The sequence below is a fragment of the Rhinolophus ferrumequinum genome, assembly GCF_004115265.2.
Source record: "Rhinolophus ferrumequinum isolate MPI-CBG mRhiFer1 chromosome 13 unlocalized genomic scaffold, mRhiFer1_v1.p Super_scaffold_3, whole genome shotgun sequence".
NCBI classification, from domain to species: Eukaryota; Metazoa; Chordata; class Mammalia; order Chiroptera; family Rhinolophidae; genus Rhinolophus; species Rhinolophus ferrumequinum.
Genome location: NW_022680356.1, coordinates 806,330 through 832,173, shown reverse-complemented (window position 1 = coordinate 832,173; position 25,844 = coordinate 806,330). Strand labels below are relative to the sequence as shown.

At 51.3% G+C, this 25,844-nt stretch overlaps 1 long non-coding RNA gene across 1 annotated transcript in view; it reads right to left on the bottom strand.

Annotated features, from left to right (window-relative positions):
- Positions 1-22,827, bottom strand: part of LOC117019317 (uncharacterized) — a 52,434-nt gene extending 29,607 nt beyond the window's left edge. The window contains exon 1 of the long non-coding RNA XR_004422475.1: positions 22,621-22,827. This is a non-coding gene — a long non-coding RNA (uncharacterized LOC117019317). The remainder of the gene's footprint in view (positions 1-22,620) is intronic.
- Positions 22,828-25,844: the final 3,017 nt, after the last annotated feature.

The window sequence follows — 25,844 nt, the reverse complement described above, 5'->3', positions numbered from 1 at the left end:
GGGGGCCAGATCCAGCAGGGAAGCTGCCGGTCCCCGGGCTTCTTCCATGACCCCCGGGCCTGGGCCGTCTGAGTAACTGTGAGCCATGAGCCATGCTGGCCCTCTGTGTCAGGCTCTGGGGCTCTCAGGCTGACTCAGAGCTGATTCTCAGGAAAAAGAAGAAGCAGCTCTTTACACACGATAAGAGCCCACTTTTCTGATTTCCCCTGGCACACAAGATGAGACCCCACAGAGCCAGGCTCAAAGGGGCATCAGGAGAAAAGGATGCTGTGAGTTTTTTCCCAGGTGAGTGAGGCTAGGGAGCCCACAGGCCTAAGCGCCAGGGGTGATTCTGGCTCATACTTTGCCCCCACCCCTCGGCCTGGCCTTGCCCCTGCCCCGTGGGCGGTGAGGCACCACATGTCAGTGGGGGCCGCCGTGGGCGACAGCACTGACGTTAGGAAAGCAGGCCCCACCCACAGGCCGGGGTTTCAGTTTCACCGTTATGCAAATTGTTTTCCTTGCCCACACCCACACCCCCACCTCACACACTCACTCTTCACTCTGAACTTAAGGTGCACACCAGGCGAACGAAGCATTGGCACCATATTTTCTGTAAAATGCCCAGGTGCAACTTTGAAACAAGATTCTCCTTTCAGAAGGGCGATCGGAATATAAAGTGATGAATAGTAGCAATGTCAGGAGTAAAGCCTCAGACTAACACCAAACTTCTAAAAGAAATGGAGCCTCTAGCAACCCGTCAGGAATTATACAAATGGATGGCAGGAGACAGCTGGGGGGTGTCTGGCGCCTTCGGGGGTCCAAGGGGAGACAGGCCCCACCCAGGTGGACAGAGCCTCCGGCACTTCCCGTTCGGGGCTCTCCTGGGGAAAACAAATGTCTGGTTCTCATTCAAGTCACATTCTAGAAATGGGAAAGTGCAGTCATTTGTATCTACATTACGTGTGATTCATTTGCAATTTAAGTGACTTGGGGTAATATCCACTCAGAGAAAAAAACCCAACCAGAAACTGTGTTAGTACAAGTTGGAGGGGGCCACAAAGGGGTGTGTCTTCCTTTCCTCTCATGTTAAGTGAATTGTTTCGGGATATTTTTGTATGAGCTTTAGATCAGAATAATTCTTTAAGCTGTAATTGTTACCACTTCAGTTATGAGACTCAGTCTGGGTGAATGACTCTGACTGCTTTCCTAAAAGATGACAAGGGTTTCCCTCCACAGAGATACAGGAGGACGTTTGCAGAATCCTTACTTCTACTCCCATCAGAGACCTTCTTCCTTGGTCCCACTAATACTCGCTTTCATTTTCGAGGTGCGTTTGCAGGGTTCGCGTGATGCTCACAGCTGCAATGAAGTGACTGATGACTGAATTATCCTGAGTGCAAAGGAAACCTACTTCATTTATAAGAAGCTCTTAAAATAATTATGAACTAAACTGCAGGTGGGGAACTTTGATAAGAAAAAAACTACTGAAGTACAGACGCCTCTGGGAAAGCCCCAAGTCGTAAGAAATCCTCTAGTGACTTGTCACTCAACTAAAGCTGCTCCTGACTCGCCCTGAGAGTGGTGCCCTCCTGCCTTCACAGGTGACAGATGAAGCCCATGCCTCCTCAGAGGGGCTCTCAGCACACTTGGAGGCCGGAGACAGCATCTGCGTCTGTGAAGGTCACGGCGTGAGGCCAGGCGGAGGACACTGGTAGCTGCACAGCCGACATGCCCTGGCCATCCACACTGGCCTGAGCGCCACCCATGCGTTAGGCTCAGAAGCAGATGTGCTCTGTCCCCACTGTAGGAGAGAAGCCAAGGCATTGGAGAGGCTGGGTAAGTCGCCAAGATTCTGAAAAAAAACAGAACTCAAGGCATTTGTTTCTGACCCCTGTGCATGGTCATGTATTTGGGGGACAAAAATTCTGCCCAACTTCTGAATGCCATTTACTCAAGACTGTATTCCATTCCCGCCATGCACAGGTGGGCTGTGGCTGTCAGCCCTCCCTGGTCTGCAGGGACACATTTGGTTAGTCCTGGGCTGTGACATGAGGGATCTCATGATTTTCACACACCAGAACCGCGTGTTCCAACAGCTCTGCCAACAAAAGTAGCTGATGTCTGGGGATAGTGAATCTTGGTTCAGGTCTCTCTAGTGTCCTGGCCTGCAGGGAACCCTTGGGTGGACCGTGGGACTCGGGGATCCCTGCAGAGTGGGGACCTTCCCTCTTTCCTGAGGAGCTTGGAGATTGCCCCTCCATAGCTGTGGGCTCCAGAATGGGACGAGGCCCCTGCATCCCAGCAGGGACATCAGTGGTCTTCACATGTACATTACAAAACATTGCACATTGGTGGTCAAACTTACGGGACTGTCAGTTCTCCCAGAATCCCCCAAAGCGAGAGTGAATGAGTGTTTGCTGGATACCGGGGCCATCCCTGGGACCCGCTGTTGTGAGTAAGTTTCTGAGGTCCAGAGAGCTCCTTCCCCTGGGCCTGGCCAACAAGCTTCTCCCCCGTGGAAACACCTTTGCAGGGCCTCCCATCAATCCGTGAGGGCAGGGTCCTCTGGGGCAGCTCGCTGTACTTCGGAAACGACTCTGATTCTCACGGACATTCCTGCTTCCGATCCAACAGAGAAAGATCAAATAGGTGGGAGTTCGTTTTTTGCGATTCAAAAGATATTTCAGAATGACTTCCAGAAAAAAAGAACCACTGAAGACATAAGAAATGAAACTGAGTTGTTTGAGATGCCCAGGTAGGTTCTGAAGGTGCCAGGGTGACCGTGGTAGGTTTGCAGGAGGAGGAAGAGATAAAACTCTCTTCCTTTGGACAGATCAAACCAAAGGAAGTTGAGCTGCCAGCCATCTCAGAAAAAAGGGAGGCCCTGACTGGGATAGAGTTTATGGAGAGACTCAGGGGTGAGTCAGGCAGGTGCTGCGCAGCCCTGCGCTGGGGGAGGTGGGAAGAGGTGAGGTTGCGGAGGGCCTGCGGTCAGTGTCCTCTTAGCTCTCCATGCGCATGGGCACCTGGCCCCGCTCCTGTGGCTATTTCCCACTTACAGTCCCCATGAGTAGATGAGGTGATTTCACCACCTGTCCCAAATTCCCATTGGTAATAGAAAGTTACACTGGAGCATTCAGTAAATGTCCCCTCAAATAAGTGTTTAGGTGCATAAGTGTATTTCCGTGCAGGTATAAACACACCTGCGTGCGATTGCTCCCACATAAATAAATGGTATCTGTACACACTGCTCATCCGACGGTGGTGGGTGCTACACTACTTCAGAGCTCAAGATGAAGGGGTCTCGTCAGGCCAGGCGGGCTTGTGCTGTGGGACCCCTCCCACGTCCCACAGCTCAGCAGCTCACCCCAGCCAAGACCTGCTTCTCACTCACTCTGCACGTCCCAGGGAAGTCTCATGGCCGGGCGTAACTTCAGAAGGGCTGGGCCATTACACTCCGCATGTGTGTGCTGGACAGGAGAGAACGCTGTGGACAACTGCAAAAAGCCACAGGGATGGGGAGGGAAGGGACAAGCAGCCAGCCCAGGGGCCGGGGAGGCCTGCGTCTGGGCTGGGCTGCCCTTCCTGAGCCAGGCTCGCGCTAAACGTTCGGTGAGCATCTTCTCATCTGAGTCCCTGGGGCTGGACGGCGAGGGGACTGGTGGGTCTCAAGAATAGGAGACCCCCCAGAGACACCCGTAGCCATAGGGTGGCGTCTAACTGCACGTTAAGTGGCGTCTGCTGGTCCATGTTTGCGATGGGTTTGCACTCCCAGGAAGATATGCCTCTAACTACTGAACAAAGAGCTTGGCTTGTGGGAGGAAGAGCAGCTTACGCACTGCTATGCTACCTGTCCTCTGTCGAAACGACGGTCAGACCGGGCAGGGCTCTGAAGTCGTCAGAGAATGTGGGATGTGCATGTGGGGAGAGAAAGAAGCAGAAGAAGACAGGTTTACCTCACGGAATTGCCGGGCAGGCTGGCAGGCCTGAGACCCAGGGAGGAGTTGCAGGTGGAAGGCCGTCTGTCAGCAGAATGCCCCCTCCTGTGAGGGACCTGCGTCTTTTTCTAGTCGGGACTTCATCTGTTGGGGGATGCCCACCCTGCTTCCCTCAGTGTCTGCAGATTCAGATCTTAGCCTCGTCTAAAAAATACCTTCAGAGAAACGTAGACCAGTGTTTGGCCAGACATCCAGATGCTGTGACTCAGCCAAACCCAGCTTGACCACAAAGGTAACCATTACAAGGATGATAAACAGCAGGTGAGGTAACTGAGTCCCAGGATGGGGGGGGGGTAGATGATGACAGCTGGGCCCCACCTCCCACCCCGGTGACCTGCAGCCAGCTGGGCCCTCAGAGACGCCATGCTGGGCTTCTCACGTGTTCACAAGACATGGCTATTCTTGTGGCTACCAAGGGCAAGAAGGTGACTCCATAAACCCTGAACCTTTTGCTTGCCCTTGAGAAGATTCCAAAATGCCCAAAGTGATGCTTTATAAGACCCAAGAAAATGAGTGGACGAGGCCCAGGAGCCAGTGCGTTAGTAAGACTGGTCACATCCAGCTTGTCTCATTTTCTTGTGGCACGGTCTCGAGCTGGGTAGATCAAGGAAATAGGGGCAGCAGTGCACCGAGACTTCAGCAAATCACCCAGCAAGGAAATCCTAGAAGTCAAGATGGAGAAGTATGTCCACTAACAAGCTTAATTTTGCGGCTGTCTGACCCAAGCATTCTAACGGTGTGGCCTGGGGAGCCGCCTTCCTCCAGTTATGCTCCAGGTCTCCATCCTTGGCCCTGTCCTGTCCACCCCTTTCCAGTGACATGACAACACCACAGGCTGTGTCTACCAGACCTACTGACGACCCATCCCCTGGGGGAGAGTGCCCACATTGACTCACAGACAGTACCCGAAGCCTTTGATGGGACCGGATTGTGGCTTAAGTATTCCAAAACAGAGTTGAATAAGGCTAGTATTAGGTTATATACCTTTGGGTGCAAAGAAACCCTAGCTCCATAAGTATAGCGTACAGGAGACTTGTCTTTTGTAGCAGAAATTAAAGAGGAAAAAAAAAATCTCACAGGACTTCATTAATAATCAATGCAGTGCTAACGAAAGTATAATGTGGCCACCAGGTAAGCAAAGGGCCCCAAGGGGCCAGGTAGGGTCCTGCAAGGGGGGTGGTGGGGGCCTGTCTGCACTGGGCTGCCCAGACTCACCTGAAGCCTCTGGTTTCTTTCTAAGACCCACAGTTTTAGAAGGAAGGAGCAGCTGAGGCTATTCTGGGGGAGTGAGGGGATGTGTTTGTGAGGTGCAAGGCAGTCAAGGGAACTTTGGGGCTGGGACTGTCTTGGGGGGACATGAGAACAGGCAGCGTGAACTGTTCTGCACCAAGTGTCAGGACATGGGTCAGAAGGCAGCAAATTTCCAATAAACAGGCTGGTTCAATGAAAAGCAGACTTTGTAGCCATTAGGAGATGCCTGGCGTCTGGTCCCTGGAAGGGACATCTCAGACCAGAGGGCAGAGGTAGAGAGGGGGTGTACAAGATGGTTGCTGGGTCCTGTCTAACCCTGGAGGGGAGTCTAGGGAAGGGACAATGGCTTGGTGAGGTGCCCAGTGAGCAAAAGAATGATGTACTGACATTTCCCATGCACCTACTTGGCACCAAACTCTATACAGTTTTACATTTAACTTCAGCAACGGCCTCTGAGACAGGTGTCACCATTCACCTCCACCCCACAGAGGGACGCTGCATCTGAGGGAAGCACACTGACGTGGAGTGGCTGCTACGTGGTGGGCCGGGGATCCCCGTCCTACCCGGTGGGCCCCAGGGATAAAGAGCCGGCGCTGCCCAAGGACGGGCTAAGTGCTTGTTCTGAGCCTCAGACAGAAGGAAAGTCTGGGAGAGACTGAACTTCATTCCGAGAGCCCTCAGCTCGATTCCTCCCTGTGTGGGTAGGACATACAGGAGAAACTAACAGCAAGAACTGCAAAGTAAAACCCATGAAAACCATCAATCTGGGGCAGAACAAGCCAAGAGCACCACCAAACAGAGCTAAGCCTTTGGAGGACGAGGACACACAACTTGAACCTGAAAGCTGCGTGGGAGAGGCTGGTGGGGGTGGGCCCGCTGGAAACCTGAGCTGCCTCGGGAACAGGAAGCGCTGCCTGTGACAGTGAAGCTGAGTCCAGAGCTTCAGGAGGTCCCAGCAAGGGCAGCTGAAACTGACCCCGAGCGCTGCTTCTGTCAGAGCGACCAGATAGGTCTGGTCGTTCAGCAGGCGATGCGGCCTCTTATTATGGGAATAAACCAGGGGCTCCTGGGCTCCCACAAGCACGAGTCATCTCACCTACTCACACTTGGCTGGGATCCACATCTGTAGAGATGAATGTGTACTGTTAGAAACCAGAAAGGGATGTGACACTGCTGCTAGCAAAATTCTGACTTTATAGCTTCCAGATTTACAGCTGGGAAGCCGGCAACGACGAAGGCGAAGGTGAGCAAGTTTCATCCCTACATTTGAGCACGATGATGCCAACTGGATAAGCACGTCACCTGGCCTCTTGCTGCATAATCCATCCACTGGTGACAAAAATACACGAAAGGGAATCTTGTAAATGCTTCACTGCCAACGAATTGCTGTGGGCTGAATTGTGTTCCCTGAAGATTTATGCTGTAGTCCTAACATGCAGGGCCGCAGAATAGGACTGCGTTTGTAGATGGGGGCTGTAAAAATGTAATAAAGTAAAATGAGGTCATATGGGGGGCCCTCATGCAAAGTGATCAGTGTCCCTACAAGAAGAGGACATTGGGACACATAACATGACCGAGAGGTGACCGTCTGAGGACACGGCGCGCAGGCACTGTCAGCAAGCCAAAGAGAGAGGTCTCCGAAGGACTCACACCTACCAGCACCCTGGTCCTGGGCTGCCAGCCCCCAGACCTGTGAGCAAATGCCTTCTGTTGTTTCAGCCACCCTGGCTGTGGCATTTTGTTACAACGGCCCCAGCAAATCAATGCACATTCCAAAACCACTTTCGTTTTTCTACATGGTTACAATCAGTTGCAAGGCGTCTGGGTTTTCTATCTCCCGGGCCATCATATACAACAAAAGCAGCGCCAGCTGGCAGGTGCTCAGAGGACCCTCAATCCACATGGTCTCGGCCCACACGCCAACTCTGATTTCACAAAGCTTAGTAATGTCCTTCCAGCGGATCCTAAAGAATAAGGGAAATGGTACAGAGCCAAGACTTCATGACAGCCCAGAAGCACAAGCACAGATGCACACCCCCAGAGCTAGCCAGGCACAGCTGCATGGAGAAGCCGTTGAATCCATGCAACCCTGTGACAAATCTGTGATGATGAAAAAAAGCCCTGAGCGTCACAAAAGAGACCCCAGGCGGGAAGTTTGGAGCCACACTATTGCTGTACTATGCGGTCAGTCTAGAACATTCCAGATGGATCTGGGTCTGTAAAACAAGGGAGTCCTCTTGCTATTCGGAACCAGCGGGATCCGTGCTCACAAGCCGGCTGGTCATGGAGTCACAGCCTTGGGCACAGAACTTGTTAAAAAAGGGCCCCGTGCATCATTCACACAAGCCCTATGGCGTTCAAGTCGCCGTTTATGCTGCTTAAGGTTCAGTTTTCAAGCTCTTCTTTTGGAAAAGCTTTTCAGGCCCATGGCGCCTTTTATGGATGTTTAATAGAGTGACAGATTGTGGGTGAGAAGCTTTAGCGACTGTCAGGTGGCATGAGCGGGTGGGGGCCTGGCTGGGTCATGGAGGCAGTGAGGTTGGCTCAGTGTGCTTCCAAGCGCAGTCCCCAAAGGGAGTGTTGGCTGGGGTCTGAGCAGTATCAGCCCTGGCAGAAGAGCACGTCCTTGAGGCTTTGCTGTGAGGGGCACATTTACATCACCGCAGGCCTGTGTGAGACCCGAACATGAGCTGCAGCTAAGAAGCCTTACTCCTCAGATGCTTTCTGTCTCAAGCATGAGCATCAGGCCCGAAACCCTGGGACTTCCAAACCACAGGGCTTGTTTGAATTATCACCTTGGCTCTGTATTAACAACTTAAGTGTGCAAAGCTGTGAGCTTCCAGGACAAGCACACACTGGGCTTCGCTGGTTCCAAGTGGCAAGAGACGCACTTGTTTTAAAAAGCCAGCTCCAATGGGATAGGCCTCACTAACTGCATGTCACCTGACCATGTCTGGGACTGAGCTGTCCGTCACAGTGGGTGGGCCGGCCTGTGCCCCGCTTCTGGTGACCACAAAATGGCTTCCACGTGGACAACTGGCCAAAGGAGCCAGCCGCTCTGCTCAGCCATACACACCTGAGGAAAGAGGGGGACCCTGTAACATCCTTAATGCTGAGGCCACAGAAACGGCTTCCACTCTGTGCCTGTCCTCACAGTCACCCTTCTGACATCTGTACAGACTGGTCAGGTGTCACCATGTGTTCTCTGTTCTCAGAATGTCAGTGGTGACATCGGCGGCCCACAGTCTCACAGCTGAGCCATTTCTCCACGTCACCACTTCTATCCTGCTCGTGGCTCTTGTGTGTCTATTCCACTGCCCCACCCACCATGGCCTGGCCCTTCCCGGCCACACCAGGCGTCCGTGATGCTGAGGGCACGAGAGGGCACGAGTGTCCGCACGTTTTTACTTCAACTACCCCCACAAAGCTGATTTTCTAAAGGTGCAATTCATCATGCTATCCTCTGCTTGAAACCTGTAAGAAGCACACAGAGAGACACGCTCACAGATACACACAGAAACATAGACATACAGACACATACATGCACACAGACACATAGAGACGAACACAGACAAGACACACACACACACACGTGCTCCCTGCAAATGAAGGGGCTGCCTGTCGAGGCTCTAACAACCCCACCCCCGCCAGCCAGGACACACCACGTGCCACAGGGCTCTGCCTCTGACGAGGCCATTTCTTCCATGTGGGGTCTCTTCCCATTTCTAAATTTCCATCCAAATATCACTTACCTTTCACCTCGGACTCACACATTCCTTCTAATCTATAACTTTCACATATTTTGTCCCAAATCGAACTTTTTGGAACTCTGGTTCCATGAAATTCTCCAAGAAAAGGGTGGGAGGGGGAGAAGTGTCCACCACCATCTACTTTAGCAGAGACTGCCTACTTCATGCCATTTCAAATATTTACAAAGCATAGCCAAAGGCTCTGAGAAGTCCTGCAGTCAAAAAAAAAAAAATTCTCTTGGCTCGCCCTGGGTGCTCCCATCCTATGTCTGACTGGAGACTATTTGGGGCGTAGCACGTAGCACTTGGTACACCTCCCCTCCAGCGCGGTCCTGTGGACACTGATACATTATGAACTACTGACCCACAGGGGCCCGAGCACACCGGCAGAAAGGCCCCTGCAGCTGCATACTCTGGGTGTTCCATTTTATAAGCCATCGTGTTGGCTGAGCTACCAGCATCCAGGGACCCTGCAGCAAGGGCCCATGGCTGGAACCTGTTCTGTGACATCCAGAAGCAGAGCTCACCCGACAGCTGTGAGTCCAGGAGCTGCTGGGTTGGGATCCTGTCCCCAGTGCTTCCCTGATAACTGGACAGCGTTTCCCCTACATGGTGCATCCCCTCTGACTGGTCCTCTCCGGTCCCTGAATGCCAAGGCCACATGATGCCACCTGCATAGGGAGGACCAGAAAGGGGCGGAACATGGTAGGGCGGTGACAGAAGGACCCAAAACATGCCACTGCCCCACTCCCAAGGGCCCCAGGGATGGGGGATGAACTGGAAAGCTCGTGCAGCAGCCCCCCCGGTGGAGCGCATTTTAGACTGGGGTACAGAGGTCTCTCTCTAGCCCTTCGGGGCCCGGCTCAGTTCTGGGGACCTTGTAGGACCACAGTGTATCTAAGCATCAGTTCAGTAGTGCACCCAGGCCTCCTGCTGGCGGCCCACTCTCTCTGCAGATCCTTCTGGTACAGAGAACCTGCCAAGCACAGCAAGTCACATGGCTAGAGGCCTTTAATGGGACAGGATTTCACCGCAAATTCTCTCCTGGCCCCTTCACTTCTCTAAGCTGCTTGAAGTCATATTTTATGAATCATAAAGCAGTAGGGGACAAGTCACAAAATACACCAACATTTTATCTCCCGGGGATGCTGCCACCTGGGGAGCACTGTACTCGGGGACTGCAGGCAATGTCTGGACACCCAGGGAACGTGCTGGGCTGCCACCAAGCTGCAGGTCACGGACACATGGGCCCTCACTCAGAAGCTGTTAGGAATTTCAACCCAGCAGCAGCCCACTGTTAGAGCACACACGCGCCTTCTGACACAGGCCTGAGCACTGGGCCAGCTCAGACACCGTGGAGCTGGCCCAGCCACCGTGGAGCTGGCCCAGCCACATCTGCCACAGACCCAGGAAGGACAGCGCTGGAAACTACGTGGTGTCTCCAGTGACAAGACAGAATCCCCAGCACCCTGGAACGCCTTCCCTAACAGGGGAGCTCAGGCTCCTTCTGGGGGCCCTGCCCAGTTTCCAGCCTGCAGAGCCCTCAGCTGACAAACTGGGCCCTCTCACCAACTGGTTTGATGCCATGTCCATGCTCTGGTGGGATCTCCTTCTTGAAGACTGTGCTACAGATTCAACCCAAATGTATTTCACCTCTTCCAACTCCTCCAAATAAAACTTAAAAGCTTTAAATGTATTTTTAGCAGGAAAAGGTGGACTGCTTAATGAATGGTGCCAGGAAAAATTGCTGTCCATTTAGAGAAAAATTAGACACACACACACACACACACACACACACACACACACACACACGCACACACCCGCCCCACTTCAAATCATAGACAAAAATAAATCACTATGGATTTGGTATCCTAAACCTCAAAAATAAAATTATAAAACAGCAGGAGAAAAAGTATGTGCGGATATTTATATAATCTAGGGTGGGGTAGGCAAGCCAAAACCTGAGTATCAGGATAATAATAACAGATCAGACTATATAAAAATGAAATATTTCTATAAAATAAGACACAGTAAAAGTAAAAATCAAGCAACAGACTGGGAGAAAATATTTGCTGCATTTCTATCAAAGATTTAAAACCCAGAATATTAGAAGAGCTCTTATAGAACCACAACCAAAAAAAGAAGAAGAAAAAAGAAGGAAGGAAGGAAGGAAGGAAGGAAGGAAGGAAGGAAGGAAGGAAGGAAGGAAGGAAAAAAGAAAGGGAGAGAGAGGGGGAGGGAGGGAAAGGGAGAGAGCAAGAGAGAAAGGAGAGAAAGGACAAAGAATAAGCAGGAAATTTATAAAAGAATCATTAGCAGGCCACACACACCCGCCCTGGATCAGTGTGCTAGTTTATGTATTTGTTTTCGAAATCAATATTCTGGAAGCTGTGTTTAATCGTTTACATTGTTTTTTTTCAGTGACAGCTGCAGTTTCATCAGTTATGCCATGAAGCTCTTCAGCAGGAGGGCAAATTTTAAACACACCCTAAAGGCAGAGCTCTCCTGAAGAGAGACAGCTGTGCGTGACTGCAAAGGTAGGTGACCATAAAGAAGATGAGCAAAGGATGCCAATGAACTGCACTGCTCCAGATTCTGAAGAAGTGGCATTGTGTCACTTAAGCATTCTTAAATATACACAGAGGGAAAGGCCTGGAAGGAAACAACCCTGAGGGAACAGCAGATGTGCTAGGTTAGGAGTACAGGCATCATTTTCTTCAGAGCCCTCTCTGCTAAAGTCCCCCCCCCCCCGCCCCGTGTCAGGATGGCCCGCGGGGGCCCAGCAGAGCCCGCGCTGTCCTGGGGCTTCCCCCAGACCTCCACCCACAGGACACCTTCCACCCGGAACGCTGATGGCTTCTTCAGGTACTACCTCCAGGGAACAAGCTATCCACACTCCTCACAGTGTTTTAATGGCCTTCTGCCTCGCTTCAAATGCTGCCCTGAATTTTATAATAAAGAAGTTATTTAAACATTTAAAAGCTGTGGCAACCCGAGGTTCCCAAACAGAGGTGGACAAGTCCCCAGTGCAGCACACACGCCGTGCCCAGCCTCGCTCCGTTCCGGCCCCGGGGGGGGGGGGGGGGGGGGGCCCACGCTTGCCAAGGCTGAGCACGTGGGCCCCACCCGTGCGGCCTCTGTGCTGAGTCTGCGCCCCGTGCTCTGCCTTTGAAGTCTGGTTTCGATCTCTTGACACAGACTCATTGCTGAAGGCGACCCTCATTACTAAAATAACTTTCCTTGAAATGCTCTGAAAGCTGCTTCTTGACTGTAACTGCCCCTGTGTTATAAGAAATGCCTGTGTTTGTGTGTGGTTATGTCTTGTGTAACCGACTCCACTGGGTTTTTGAGGTAAAAATTGTTCATTTTTGTCATTTCCCAAACCTGACATTCTTTCACTATAATGTGGCAAGTTCTCAGTTCTTTCAAGTCCCCTTTTCTTTAAGTTCTCGTGAATTGATGGTTCCTGTTTTTCTGAACTGCTGGTAGACCCCGTGCTGCATTAGGCTCACAGTCACCAGTAACTAGGAAACTCGGGGAAAAGTCCCCACAGAAGATGTGACCTCCGGGCCTGGCTCTGTCACTGTAAAGCGGAGTGAACACGGGAAGGAGAGAAAGGGGCAGCAAGGTGACAATGCGGGTGACAGTGTGAGGTCCGCCTGCTCCCCTCCGGAGGAGGCCGAGGCTCAGTCACCGCCCCGGGGGTGAGCCCCGCAGGCGGGCACAGGACACACACAGAGCAGGACTCCACCATGGACGAAGACAAGGCAGGTCTTTCCTTTCCTTTTTTTTTTTTTCCAAGCAAATGTAAAGACCAAATTCCATTTTTGAATCTCTGTGTTTTTGCAGTTCAGGGAAAGTTAAAGTGAGGACACTGTTTGCTTAACCAAAAGATGATTTCCTGCGTGCTGGTTACTCACTCGTCCATAGTCAGCAGACGTCCCCTGAGCTGGCAGTTTGTTCTGAGCTGGAGCTGGGGGGCCTCCTGCAGCATCGGGAAGGTGTCACTGTATCCATCTCCCGGAGTCTCTGTGAGCAAGCACCACACAGGGCCTCAAACCACAGAAACCCATTCTCTCCTGTTCTCAAGGTGGGAAGGCTGAGATCAGGGGCCACGCTCCCCCTGAAGGCACAAGGGCAGTCTGCCCCAGCCTCCTGCCTCCTTCTGGAGGTTCCTTGGCTGTGGCAGTGTCACCCAGTCCTCACATGGTGTTTCCCTGTGTGTGACTGTGTCCAAAGGTCCCCTTCTTGTAAGGACCCCAGTCGTATTGAAATAGGGGCCACCCTACTCCAGCAGGACCCCATCTTAGCTACTTTCATCTATAATGACACTATTTCCAAATAAGGTCTCATTTTGAGTTATTGGCAGGGGTAGGACTTCAACCTATACATTTGGGGGAGACGCAATTCACCCCATACCGCTGAGGCCTAAATGATGACTCACAAAGTCTGGGCTCCCACTCACTTTCTTTGTCATTTCCTCGGCCTGTCTCTCCCCCAGACTCATTCTGAGGTAAGCTGCCTTCTGAATAAACACAGGCGTTTGCTTTCCTACCCATCGGTGTCAATGTCTATGCTAGAAAGAGTCAGATGAAAGGTGGCTGAAGATGTGCCGTTGCATTCAGCTGGAATCCCGTGCTGTTAAAATGCTTCTCCTGGGAAGTGCCTCTCAGGGAGGCTCCTGGTTGCCTGGCCTGGAAAGGAGCTGCAGCTGCTCTGCCTCCAGGCTGGCCCCTCACCGCTGGGTACTCGGAGGTTAGGTGTGAAAAGCCCCACAGACCTTGGGTTGCTGCTGCGTGAAGACAGCTGTCCCAGACTTGCCGGCTGTGGCTGTGGGCCTGGTCTGGATCTCTGGCTCACCCAGTTGTTGGCTATGTGACCTCAGTCTCTGCTTCCTCTGAAAAGTGGGGCCATGTAAGCATGGGAGGGAGTGGTGGAGGCAGCCATGGGCCCCTCTAGAGTGACCATTTCTGTCCTGTCCAAGTGCCCCTGTGATGGACTCAGCTGGTGCACAGAGCAGGCAACACCCACTCTGAACACGGAGCAGTGACGGAGCGTCCTGGTTTGCAGTCACCTCTTGTGCGGCTGGGTGGCAGTCTGTGCTCATTCTGCGCCTCACCTCTGCCCTCCGCAGGCACTCCCAGGGACTTCAAAGGGACCGCCACACAGGGACAGCCACTCATCTGTCAGGCGCCGCTCAGCACACCAGCTTGAAAGGCATATCTGAGGTGAATCAAATGCACTCGACCCACCAACTCGAGGATGTGACTGTGTATACACAACTAAAACATCACTGGTGGACAAAAGAGCCTTCACACACTCTGTTGTTTAAGGTACCTCATTACCAGCTGCCCAGGGCTCGCCAGCCTCCCCAGACACGCTGGGCACTGAAGGATGAGGGATAAGTGGGCAGAGAAGGGGGCCTCCCATTGGGCGTCTGACTGCGTCTGAGTCATCGGTGCCTGCCGCAGTTGTCTAGGGGGTCACAGCACTCCCCTGGGTGTATGGAAGGTCTCACTCTCCTCACACGCACATCACTGAAACCTGCACAGCGAGGTGAGCTGTCCCCAGAAGCTCAGTGCTGGCAACCTTGGAGACAACCCCAGTGGAGGGCCACAGGTGTCTGCTCTTATCTCCCCTGACCCACAGATCTTCTGGTTAAGGCGGAAAAGGGTACCTCTCTGATTTGCAGACACTGTGACACTTCACATGCTCTGCTCGAACATCTAGAGGTGAAGTCTAGCAGAAAAAACAGGATAACGTGCAGTGCTACTTAGGGTTCACAAAATCAAAAGCCAGCAAAAAAGTCAGCCCCTTAAATGCAAAATGAGGGACCTGTGGGTTTGCACACGTCCCCACACAAAGAGGCAGGGAGGTCGGTCAACTGCAAGTACAGTGTGGCGTGTTGGCTAACACCTCCGCCTAGTGTCCAGTACCAGGGGGTCGCCGTACTCACGCGAAGAGAAATCTGCCGTTTGTGCCAGAGAAGGCAGCATGGGTCACGGTTGATGGACACCTCGCTGCATGGTGCACGTTCAGGAGCCACGCGTGGGGAGAAGGGAGAGCTTACACGGGCGAGGTGACATCCACACTTGGAAGGGCTGTGGCGTGGACTTGTATTGTAATTCAGCAGTTTGGGGACAGAATAACTGCTCAATGAGTGCTACTGAATGTGCTGAATTAAAGCCGTAACTATGGTCATGGCTGTCACTCAGTGGCTTCAGGGGGCAGAGCTAGGTCCAAAATGTGCACATGCCAGTGGGTATTGCAGGGCTGGGCAGGGCTGACTCTGGAGGGAGAGAGGGGCTGAAGCATAGATTCGGTGGCCCCTCAGGGCTCACGGAGGGGGATCACTGTGCAGGCAGTGCCTTCCAACCCAGAGAATTCCCAGTGCAAAGTGATGTATGTCATCCTAACAACGATGACGACGAGTTGGGCTGTTGGGCACCGGCCATCGCGGGTCACCTCACCACGCCATACAGAGGGTCAGAGGCTCGCTGAATTGCTCGTGGCCACACAGCTAGCAAAGGGGAGCCAGGACTCCACTCTAGCTGCCCTATGCATCCGGGGAAAACAAAGCAAATGCGGAAACCTAGTCCTCTCAGATCTCCACTCAAATGTCTTCTCCTCAGAGGGACCTCAGAGCCCACCCCAGACGTGAGCGGCCCCTCTCCTGCACGGCCCACACCCTTCTCACAAGTACATGTACTTATCAGCTAGCTGCCTCCATAGGTCTGTTGACAAATGAATGAATGAATGAATGAGTGAACCTCTTTGCCCAGCTGTTCAGGGATCTATAGCAAATGCTGCCCCTGGCGTAGATGAAATGAACCATGGAGGCAGGACTGTGAGGCCAATTCCTGAGAGGCCACATTCGGAGCACATGGACCATTCTGGGGGTGGAGATCTGGGCTCCTCAGATCAGTAGTAAACAGCAAAAAGGCATCCATTCCACGACAGCAGGTGATACTATTGAATACCCATGATGTGTGACACTTTTCTAAGAACTTTTCATGCAGTAATTCCCTCCATCCTCAAAACAACCCTCTGTGGTAATTTCTTCTGTGTTTCTATTTCACATATTAGGAAACTGAGGCCAGCAGCCACGGAGCAACTTGTCACAGGCAGGGAGCTGACTGAGTGCAGCACTGAGTGGTGGCCTCATCACGCTTTCCCGCGGCTTCCCCACAATTCATAGTTAACAGAACTAGTGCAAATGGCACTATGCCTAGGGTCACGGCCAGGAGCAAAACCCTGGGCCCACCGTTGTGAGGCCACCCCTGCAGGGACCAGCCTATGTTTCTGTGACAAAGCCTTTCCATGATTGCTCTCACCCTCCCCAGGCTGACCTCTGCGTTGGGCACAGAGGGGACAACACCTGGGGTCCACAATACTCTTAAAAATAAAGTGTTTTAGTTCATTTTATAATTAGAAGAAAACCCTGAACATGATGAAAATGAATATATAATGATGAAACCAGTTTCTGGATGACATTCATCTTTATACCAAGACAGTCATAATAGGTTTCTCCATAAGGAAGGGGAAACGAAGGCAAAAGCACCTGGGCCCATGGACCCACTATGCAGCCCTGGGTCATTTTCCCTTAGAGCAGGCACATGAAAGGCAGCTCCACACAGAACAGACCCCGACATCCCAATGCAGCCTCCTAGTTGACCTACAGGTTAAATTTCAGCAGTGATTTCTCCCACCGCCATCCACATCATGTAGGTAAATCCACTCCAAAAACCATCAATCTCCAGGAGGCAAAGTGCCTGGCCTGCCAACGTCCTGTGACCATCTGCCTTCTTTGCCATCCTTAGCACTGGCTTCCTTCTTCCAAGTTGTTTTATGGTTTCAAGACGGCTGCTGGAACTCCAGTCATCACCTCTGCATCTCACACAGGAGGAAGGAGGGCAGTGGGGGGCAGAAGGTTAAGCCTCTTAGATGTCAGGCTCCTCTAAGGAGCTTCCCTGGAATCCCCACCTACCCACTGGCCACCTGATCCATCACGGGGCTGCAGGAGGAAGATGGAGGAGCCATCCATCCTGTCCTCATGCAGCCTCGTGCCCCTGATTATGTCACCGGGTAACGGGGTGGTGTGGAGCACAGGTTGTACGGTTTCACCTTCTCTGGCCTTTGATCAGGTTGAATGATGTGAATAAACCCTGCTCCTTGGAGCCACGCCTCTTCTCTTCAGCCACTCTGCCCTTTCCTGGACCATCACCTTGCCATGGAAGCCAGGTTTCCTGGCTTTGCCTGGGACTGGAAGGGTGTGGTTTTGACTTGAGCGCAGTGTTCTGAAACTGCTGGCGGCGGCCAGGGTGAGTCATGAGCCCAGACATGCTGAGATTCCCAGTGTATTTTCTGGGGCGCGTGCTCAGCATGGACTCGATTCTGCAATGTGGTCCCTCGAGGTGGGAGGTGCCGCAAGGGTGCCTGTCTCCTGGAGCACTTACAATGGCCTGATGGTACTGGACTTCTGTCTGTTTCATCAGAAAAACATAAATAGGAGAGGCCTTGTGTGTTGGTCCACCTCCACATGCATAGGTCAAAGAACCATGCCCCTGGGCTCCAAGCCGAGCTCCTCCGCTTACTAACCGTGTCACCCTTGAGGCCTCCCTGAACCCCTCGGTGTCTGGATGATGGGGGTGAAAATGCTAAGTACCGCACACAATCCTGTGAGGGCCAAATAAGTCATAGCTGCAAAGCACCAGAGCAGAGCCGGGCACCAAGTAAGCATTCAGTAAACAAAACAGTGTTCAGATTATCATTACTTTATTGGATACATAATACATATTTGTGCCAGACATGAATGAAAAGAAATGCTATTTGGGTATGACAAAAAGCAAACAGTGCTTTCTGTCCCTTTGAATGCCCTCCGCTCCTCCAAGTTGTTCAAAACCCTTGAAGCCACAGGCTCTGTACCCTACCCCTCCTGACACTTCTGGTGAGAGCAACGCGGTTCTTCCACAGAGTGGACCATGATCACAGAGGAGCCATTCACAGGACTGAGAATCTACTTTTCTTCAGGAGCACTCTGTCGTGGATGGTGGCCCATCCTCTGTCCATTCTCCTCTGCTTCCTGTGTTGTCAACAAGTCCCAGCAACGTGCCCAGTTAAAAACTCTATTTCCCAGGCTTTTTAAAGATCAGATAGCCAAGGAAAGATGAAGGCTGAAAGGGTTAGTTGGGGATTCTAGGAAAGCTCCTTAAAGGAGCCTGACATCTAAGAGACTTAACCTTTGGCCCCCGCACCTCCCACTGGAATGTAGTGGTGATGGCTGCAGCTCCAGCAGCCTTCTTGAAACCAGAGGACATCTTTGAGGAAGGAAGCCAGTGCTAAGAGAGCAGAGCAGGGAGATGGATGAATGGGCTGCCCGGTGACCCTCACTCTGGACAGCCTACTTCCTGTCTTTTTCTATCTGAAAGAAAGTAAGCCTGGCAGTCGTTGGAGCCACTGCTATTTTGTGCAGTTTTTCTTTATATCTAGCTGAATATGTCTGCATCCCTCTCATACTCTGTAAATAACTTGTCCAATGAGAACAGCTAAAATGAGACCTTCCTCCCTCATTAAAAATTCCACTATCTTAAGTATAATGAACATTTGAAAGGGCAGGGTGAAGGGAAGAGCTAGAAGTCCTGTAGCAGAAGCCCTTGCTTGCAGGGCAATCGACCCCGAAAGACAAAGGTAAGCAGGAAAACCACAACGGATGAGATCTGCCATCACCACTAGTGCTTCCAATTATACAAGATGCAATAAAACCCACTTTGTGAAATCAGAGGAATCCTCTGAGACCAGCCAGGCCTCCGGCCTGCTCCTCCCTCCTGGCACCCAGCTTCCTCCGGATCTGTGTGGACTTCCCCTTTCCTGAGCCCTGTGGTATAACCGGAACCCTCCTGCACCTGTGGGTAGCCCGCCCGCCCGCCCACGGCGCTGTGGGCAGAGAGAGTCCTCTGGATTGTGGCACAGGGAAAACCCCCCACAAATGAGCACCAGTCACAACTGACCAACAGTACAGTAAAGGCTCAGCTCTCCAAGCCTAACCTCTCCGAAAGAAGACAGAAAGCACTGGGCACCTTCCTTTGCCCGGGCAACCCCAGGAAGGGCGGCTGGGCTGAATGAGTGTGCCAGTTTGGCTCCGAGGCACTGCAGAATCTTCAATTACCTTCAGAATAGTCAAGAAAGGGCCATGTTATGAGCACCCTGGTTTTAGTTTTAAGTATATCTTACTTAATATTTTTCAGTATGAGTCAGCTCCTTACACTGTGATGATTTTCAAGTAATCAGAAGTTGACTGTAGCTGGCTTAAGCAGGAAGTATGAATACAGAATCCAGCTGCTTCCACCCTAGGGGCAAGTCTGAGGCTAGTGGCCTTGGCTCTTCTGGCCTGTGGCCTCAGACTACTGGATTACCTTCCTGGTCCCTTGCTTTTCCTGACGCTCTTTTCCTGCTAGAAGGAAGGGGCTCCCCCAACCAGTGCATCTTTGAAGAATATGCTCTCCCTGATACACCTGCCTGGGAATCCTGGAGCTCAAGTGAGTCAAGTAACCGGCCATCCTTCCTTCCTCTTGTCCAGGGTGTGTGTGTGTGTGTGTGTGTGTGTGTGTGTGTGTGTTGGGGATAGAGGTAATCACAGAAAGTTACTACAATGTGGTTGGGCTAAATAAGATGGGAGCTGTTTTTACTGTGAAGATATTGCCGACAACAATGATGATGGTGATGATAGTGATGGCAGTGATGGCGGTGATGGCAGTGATGGCAATATGATGAAGATGGCTGTAGTGATGATGACCCTGACATCTAGAACCCCAGGTTTTCCTGGAGAAAGCAAAGAAGCATTTCCCGTTTACCTAATCAGTAACTATCTTGTGAAGACAGAACACGCCATGGAACTGATGACATGGAAGGGCTCTCATGTCAAGGGCATAAGAGCCAATTCCTATGGATGCTGGCGGGGCAGAGCCCAAGGAGAGATACACAGGTGTAGGTTATACTTCTGAGTTAGTGACTGTGTCGTTAACAGTTATTGAGCCGCCCGTAACTCAGGTGCTAATCAGTCACCACGGATCTTCACAAGAACACACGAGGCAGGTACTATTACCATTCAAATTTCATCACAAGGAAGGTGGGACAAAAGGAAGCTAATAACTTGCCCTCAGGCTGAGGGCACCTGACAGCAGGGTGACCACTCCCAAATGTCATCAAACTGTCGGTGTTTTCTTTTTTGCGTCGATGTCCTGTTAAGTATGTGATCAGCTTCTGACATAGAATGTTTCCCTCTTCCCTCACTGCTGCATCCAGTCAGAATCAGCAACTCTCAGTAGTTGGAAAAATAACAAAGCAGCAGGTCACATCAAGAAATGTTCTCTTTCCCAACATGCCCACGGCCTTATTTCTCGACTCTTCCTCCTGATTACAAAGTGATAATATCAGTTCACACCGGGCTTCTTTCTCCTGGGTAAGGAAGGGTGAGTGCCCAGATTCTACATGAAAGAAGATACTCAACGTTCAGGATAAAATCAGCCAGCTCAAGCCACCGCCCAGCAGCACTTATCCAGGAGAATGTGACGACACACGTTGATCCCTGTGACGACACACGTTGATCCCCCCAGGATCAACACACACTCAACAGCCAGGATTCTCCGAATTGGGCCAAGAGGAAGTGCATGCGTGGGAAGAACTGAGGCACCAGCGCAGGTGTCAGCCTCTCACGGCCCTTCTCTCCATGAAGATGACCTTTCTCTAGGTGCTTTCGAGGACGACTCAGTGAGAGAGTGAGAGTGAGAGAGACAGACAGAGGTGCCCAGCTGCTCCCCGACCTTGGAACCCCATGGGCTCTGCCTCACTGAGGCCCCAAGTCGGCACTGCTAGCTACATTGGGGTGGCGGGGTCCTGCCTGAAAAGTCATGGTGCTAAGTCAGGGGCTGTGAGCCCAAGGCCTGCAGAGGCCAGGTCTGAGTGGAAGCTGGTCGAGCTGGCGTTGCTGGGGTCCTTGTGTGTGTACCTAGTAAGCACTTGGCAGACACCCATCTCAGTCCTCCATGCATCCCCCCGAGGCAGGCGGGCCTGGGGCTGGAACCCCGAGGCTTCTAGAGGCGAGCAGCCGGATCGGGGTCCCCACCCACAGTCATCCAAGCACGAAGCCCTGACCCTGGGCAGGCACAACCGAACTCAATGGGGGGCTGCATTCCAACAGGATGGCATTTGTCCCTTGAGCTGCCTGCCTGTAACCCCAGCTATTTTATTTGGAATTTTCTTAACATTTCTCTCCCTTTGTAAATCAGAAGAGCAGGTACGAGGGAATCCTGTTCTCTCACTGCGAGGCGACAATCTCCCCACCCTACGTGCACATGCAGAATGCCCGCTGGAAGCTCAAGCTGGGAGTGCTTCTGCACGTGGGATCTCAGCAGGTGTGACGTCACAGGGCACCAGCAGCCGCTTTAGCTCTGAGCCACACCAGCCCGTCATAAAGTCTGCATTTTTTAACAAACTGTGTACTCATCCAGGCCCATCGAGGTACAACCTAAAATATATCACTATCAGCCAAAGGATCTGGTCCTCGCATGGGGACCCCTTAGCCAAAGGGCCTCTCAGTGTGACAGAGGAGCGGTGACTAATGCTAGGAGGGGCCCCCCAAACAGGGGAGGTGTCTGAAGTGGATTTTAACCAAAGACCAAACAGCCAATTCGTCCTAAAGGGGGCGACCAGCCAGTGTGTTGTGCTGGGGGGGTGATCAAACGTTCTCTTAGCTCCACCAATTTTAGAAATTGGGTGCTGACTCATTACTAACCTAGGACGCCCACGCACTCAAATGACTGTACTGAAAAAGCTCTCTGTCATACTCTGCTCACTGATGTGCAGCTTCTAAAGCAAATTCGAAAAATGTTTATCATAAGGTCTTGACATTGTAACCGTTTCATTTACAGTAAGTAGAATGATGTTTTAAAAAATATATATTTCCTGTATTTTACTTAACAGTGAAGCTAAGCCTGATCAGAATGGTGACAGCTTGAAAAATACATGTTGAGGCCACCTCAGGCCTCCATGACTCAGTTGCCCCAACCTCACCCCCTGCCCAGTCCCCAGCATTTTTTCTTTCTGATTCGACCAGTTTGTAACACTCAGTGTTAAGTGAAAGGAAAGCCATACAGTAAATTCCTGGACTCATTCATACGCCTTTTGAGAGGAAAGCCAAAATTCTCCCTCTCTATTGTGTTTCTTGCACTAAAACTGGGCAGCTGACACCATGCGGCCAGAAACTGCTCCGAGGCTGTTTCCTGCAGCTCTGAGAGGCGGAAGCTTCCCCTCAGCACCCGTGGGTTAGCACAGATCCCCACCTCTGCCTCGGAGCTGACTGTGGCTCCACACAGGGGTCTCTAACAGCTTCTTCTCCAGGCAGTCATCACCATCTCTTCCGAGACGACATACTGACAATCACCAGCCCAGAAACTTCCCCAGACAATCAGGCAGAAATGCAGTAGCTATGAGGGAGGGGACAGAGGGAGCCACTTCTCCCAAATGGTGGCTCCTCAAAGTCTGAACGAAACACAGTGTCCATTTCAAGCACAACAACTTTGACACAGCGGAGACTCTGAGGCAAACTGCAGAAATGATCATAAAAATGACAAAAGCATACTCACCACAGAGGAGCTGATGCTTCCACCTCCCCAGGAAGGGTGCTGTGACCGTCAAGAGGCAGACGCCGGCTCAAGCACAGCCTTCCTGAACTTCCAGTGTGAAACTTAAAACGTAAGGACCATACAGTCACTTATTCCCAATGATGTCCACACGACTGAGACAAAAAAAAAAAAAAGAGAGAGAGAGAGAGAAGGAGAGAGAGAGGCGCACACCTCAGTCTTCATTCTCATTGGAACAAGATGACTCATGCTGACTCACAGCCACCACTTCCTCTCCCGACATTCTGTTCATTCTTGTGCGCGGGGTTGGTCCGTTCCCAGCGTCTGAGCAGCCTTTCCTGGAAGGACAGCCTTCCCGGCCCTGGCAGGGAGACCCACAACCTCACATGTCACCTCAGGGGAAAGGCTTTGTTTGGGAGAGTTGAGAACAACTGAGAAGTAACATCTCATGTGTATTTGAATTTCAAACATACACTGAAATTTTGGAATGTATCAAAGCTCATGTATGAAACTCTCGTTCTTTTCAAGGCCTTTCAGGGAAGGGAGAGGAGGAACGGGATAGGGTCTTAGTCTTTAAGGAGGTTTGGATTACTTTGTCCTGGTAATGCGTATTTCCATCCAGGTTTCCTTCTGCATCTCTTCCTATGACACAATAAATTGCAGAATTTAAAACCATGATCTCTTCAAAGCTGTGTCAACCCATGGTCATTGTCACCAATTCAACACCAACAGGGACCCTCAGTTTGGTGTGCAGTGAAGACAGAAACTCTATTAAGTGCAAATAGCTCATGGCTGTGGAGCAGCTCAATAGCATTACAGCTCAATTATGAAGCAGCATGGCTGGCAGGTGGCCCTCGGCCCAGGTGGCTCTGCTACTCTCTGCTCTGGCCCAAGAAATCTTTGGTGCTCCAGCCTGGGAAACACAGTCTCCAGTTTTCAGTGGAGGGGGAGAGTACGCTCTCTCAGCCAGAGGGGAGCTGACTTATATAGAGAGCAGTCCTCGCCCCGGTCCCTGATTCGTCCATCCTCATGCAAACGAGGACTAAATCCTCACAGTTTGATTGGTCCAAAAAGCTCTGTCGGGATATAGCTGCTTGGCTCCAATGGAATGGGAAAGTCTCAGTCCTATTGGTTGAAATAGGATTCCAAGAACTCCTTTATAAGGGCTGGTTGGGCCAGCAGGAACACAGCCAGGCAGGCAGCTCAGTGTGGGCTTCTCGCTGAAGCACTGCTTGCATGAGAGGCCCCTGTGGAGAAATAGCTGCCAGGCTCTGTTTTTAAGTATGAACCCAGTGAGCCACCAGGAGCCCTTCTTAATAGATCTTCTTTGTCAGGGTCAACAGCTGTTTATTAGGAAGGTATATGCCCCATTTTCAGGACTCAGTGACTTAACAAAATATTTTCTATCCATCTTTCAGACTTCAAGAATATGCCAGATTTGAATATTAAAAGGTATAACAATTGAATTTTTAAACATTGTTGATAAATATTTACATGCAGAAATGGAGTAGCTTCTGCCTCTCAGTTTTCTTTGGAAGGGTGCCAGGTGGGGGAGCCTGCCACCACTTCCCACATTCTGAAATTATGAGAAGAAGTGGAGAGAGCAGCACCCATGGATGCTCAGCAGCCTCTGAGAAGCCAGGAAGGTGGCTGTGACTGCATCAGGCTGACCATGGTTTCTGGACGGTGACACACACGAGGCCGTGGGTGAACACTACTGCCCTTAAAACTTTTCGATGGAGAGCCTACTGCTGCGTGGACCATACTCGGACACCCCTGAAGCGTACAGAGCAAACAAGGAAGTGACTTTTTTTGGCGGGGTGCGGGGGAGGGTGATGAAAGACCAGGCACGTGCGTCTGTGTGCAGACCTAGTGTCCACTGACAGCTGGGTTCATCTTAGGGAAAAATACTTGTTCATTATTCTATATCTCAGGTCTTATAATAGGAAAATCAGGGCATTTGCTATAAGACAATACCAAGTACTTTGAGCTCCTTCTGAAAGTTGTACCGTCTCAATCAATGAGTCAAATATCTTTGGTTTTTGCAGTTTGGGATTTTTGTTGTTGTGTTGTTGTTGTTTTTCCAGGAGAGTAGAAAACTTGTTCGCTTTCTGGAACTTAGGCATATCTTCATTGTGCAATTAACTGCAGTGTTTAAGAGAGTGAGGTGAGCGGGGGCAGAGCAGCCCCCTGCGGGACACATCTTAGGCAGTGGGCCCAGTGGCCCCTGAGGAACAGGCAGGATGCCAGATGTCTGCAGGGCGATTGAAGCAGAGGATGTGTGTTGTTACTTTTGTCCTCTGTATGGAAACTCAGCCTTTATTTATGAAAACTTGTATTAAGTCAACTCATTAATGTCTGGGGGAACTGAAAAAATATTAATTTATAAAACGACCAGGAATGAATTAAAGAAAGTTGACATAATTGGGAAATGTCAGCTCGAGTGGCAGCCACACCCTCCTGCTGGACGTGCCCTGCCAGAGGCGTCATCACTTTATCAGTGGTTTCTTCCACAGCAACATTGTTGCAACAAGTCTTCCAGAACATTCCAGGGTAAGGCCTTAGACATGAAGCTTGTCCTCCACCCAAAGCAACAATATGAGTGACCACCATGGAAGGTCAGTGGAACCAGGTCCTCCTTACACAGTGTCACGCTGGATAGTCCCATGAAAGCTGTGTCTGAGTTCCCAATGGACCATCCACCCGCAGCTCTTTTCATTTGGGCAGGGAAGTGGGAGCGCACATTAGTGTGAGAGGGAAGGCCTCTCCCAATGTATTAACACCCCCAGGGACTGCTTATACAGAATGTTCTAGAGCAGTTTCTCTTCAAGCTGGCTCATTCCTGCATGTTCCACCAGAAAAAGTACAACAGTGACATTTTAAATGTGGAAACACTTTTAAACAATCTGCAGGCTCTTTCTCCAATAAAAACAGCACTGCAAAAATGGAGGTTTCATTGAATTAGGAAAATAAACAAGTCACAGTCCTCAAGACTGCATTCTAGCGTGCCATGGGGTTGTCATAAGTGCTAAAGACTCACATTTGGAGCATTCGACGTGTGCCCATCAGCCTCCTAAACACGCATGAGCACTACAACCTCTGATCCTCGAAATAGCCCTGCGAGAAAGGCGGGGACGTGTCCGCACTGTCCTGCAGAGCAGTGAGGCACAGAGAAGGCCAGGGGCCTGCCCAACGTTGCAGAGCCCACACGTGTCCCCACGCCACCT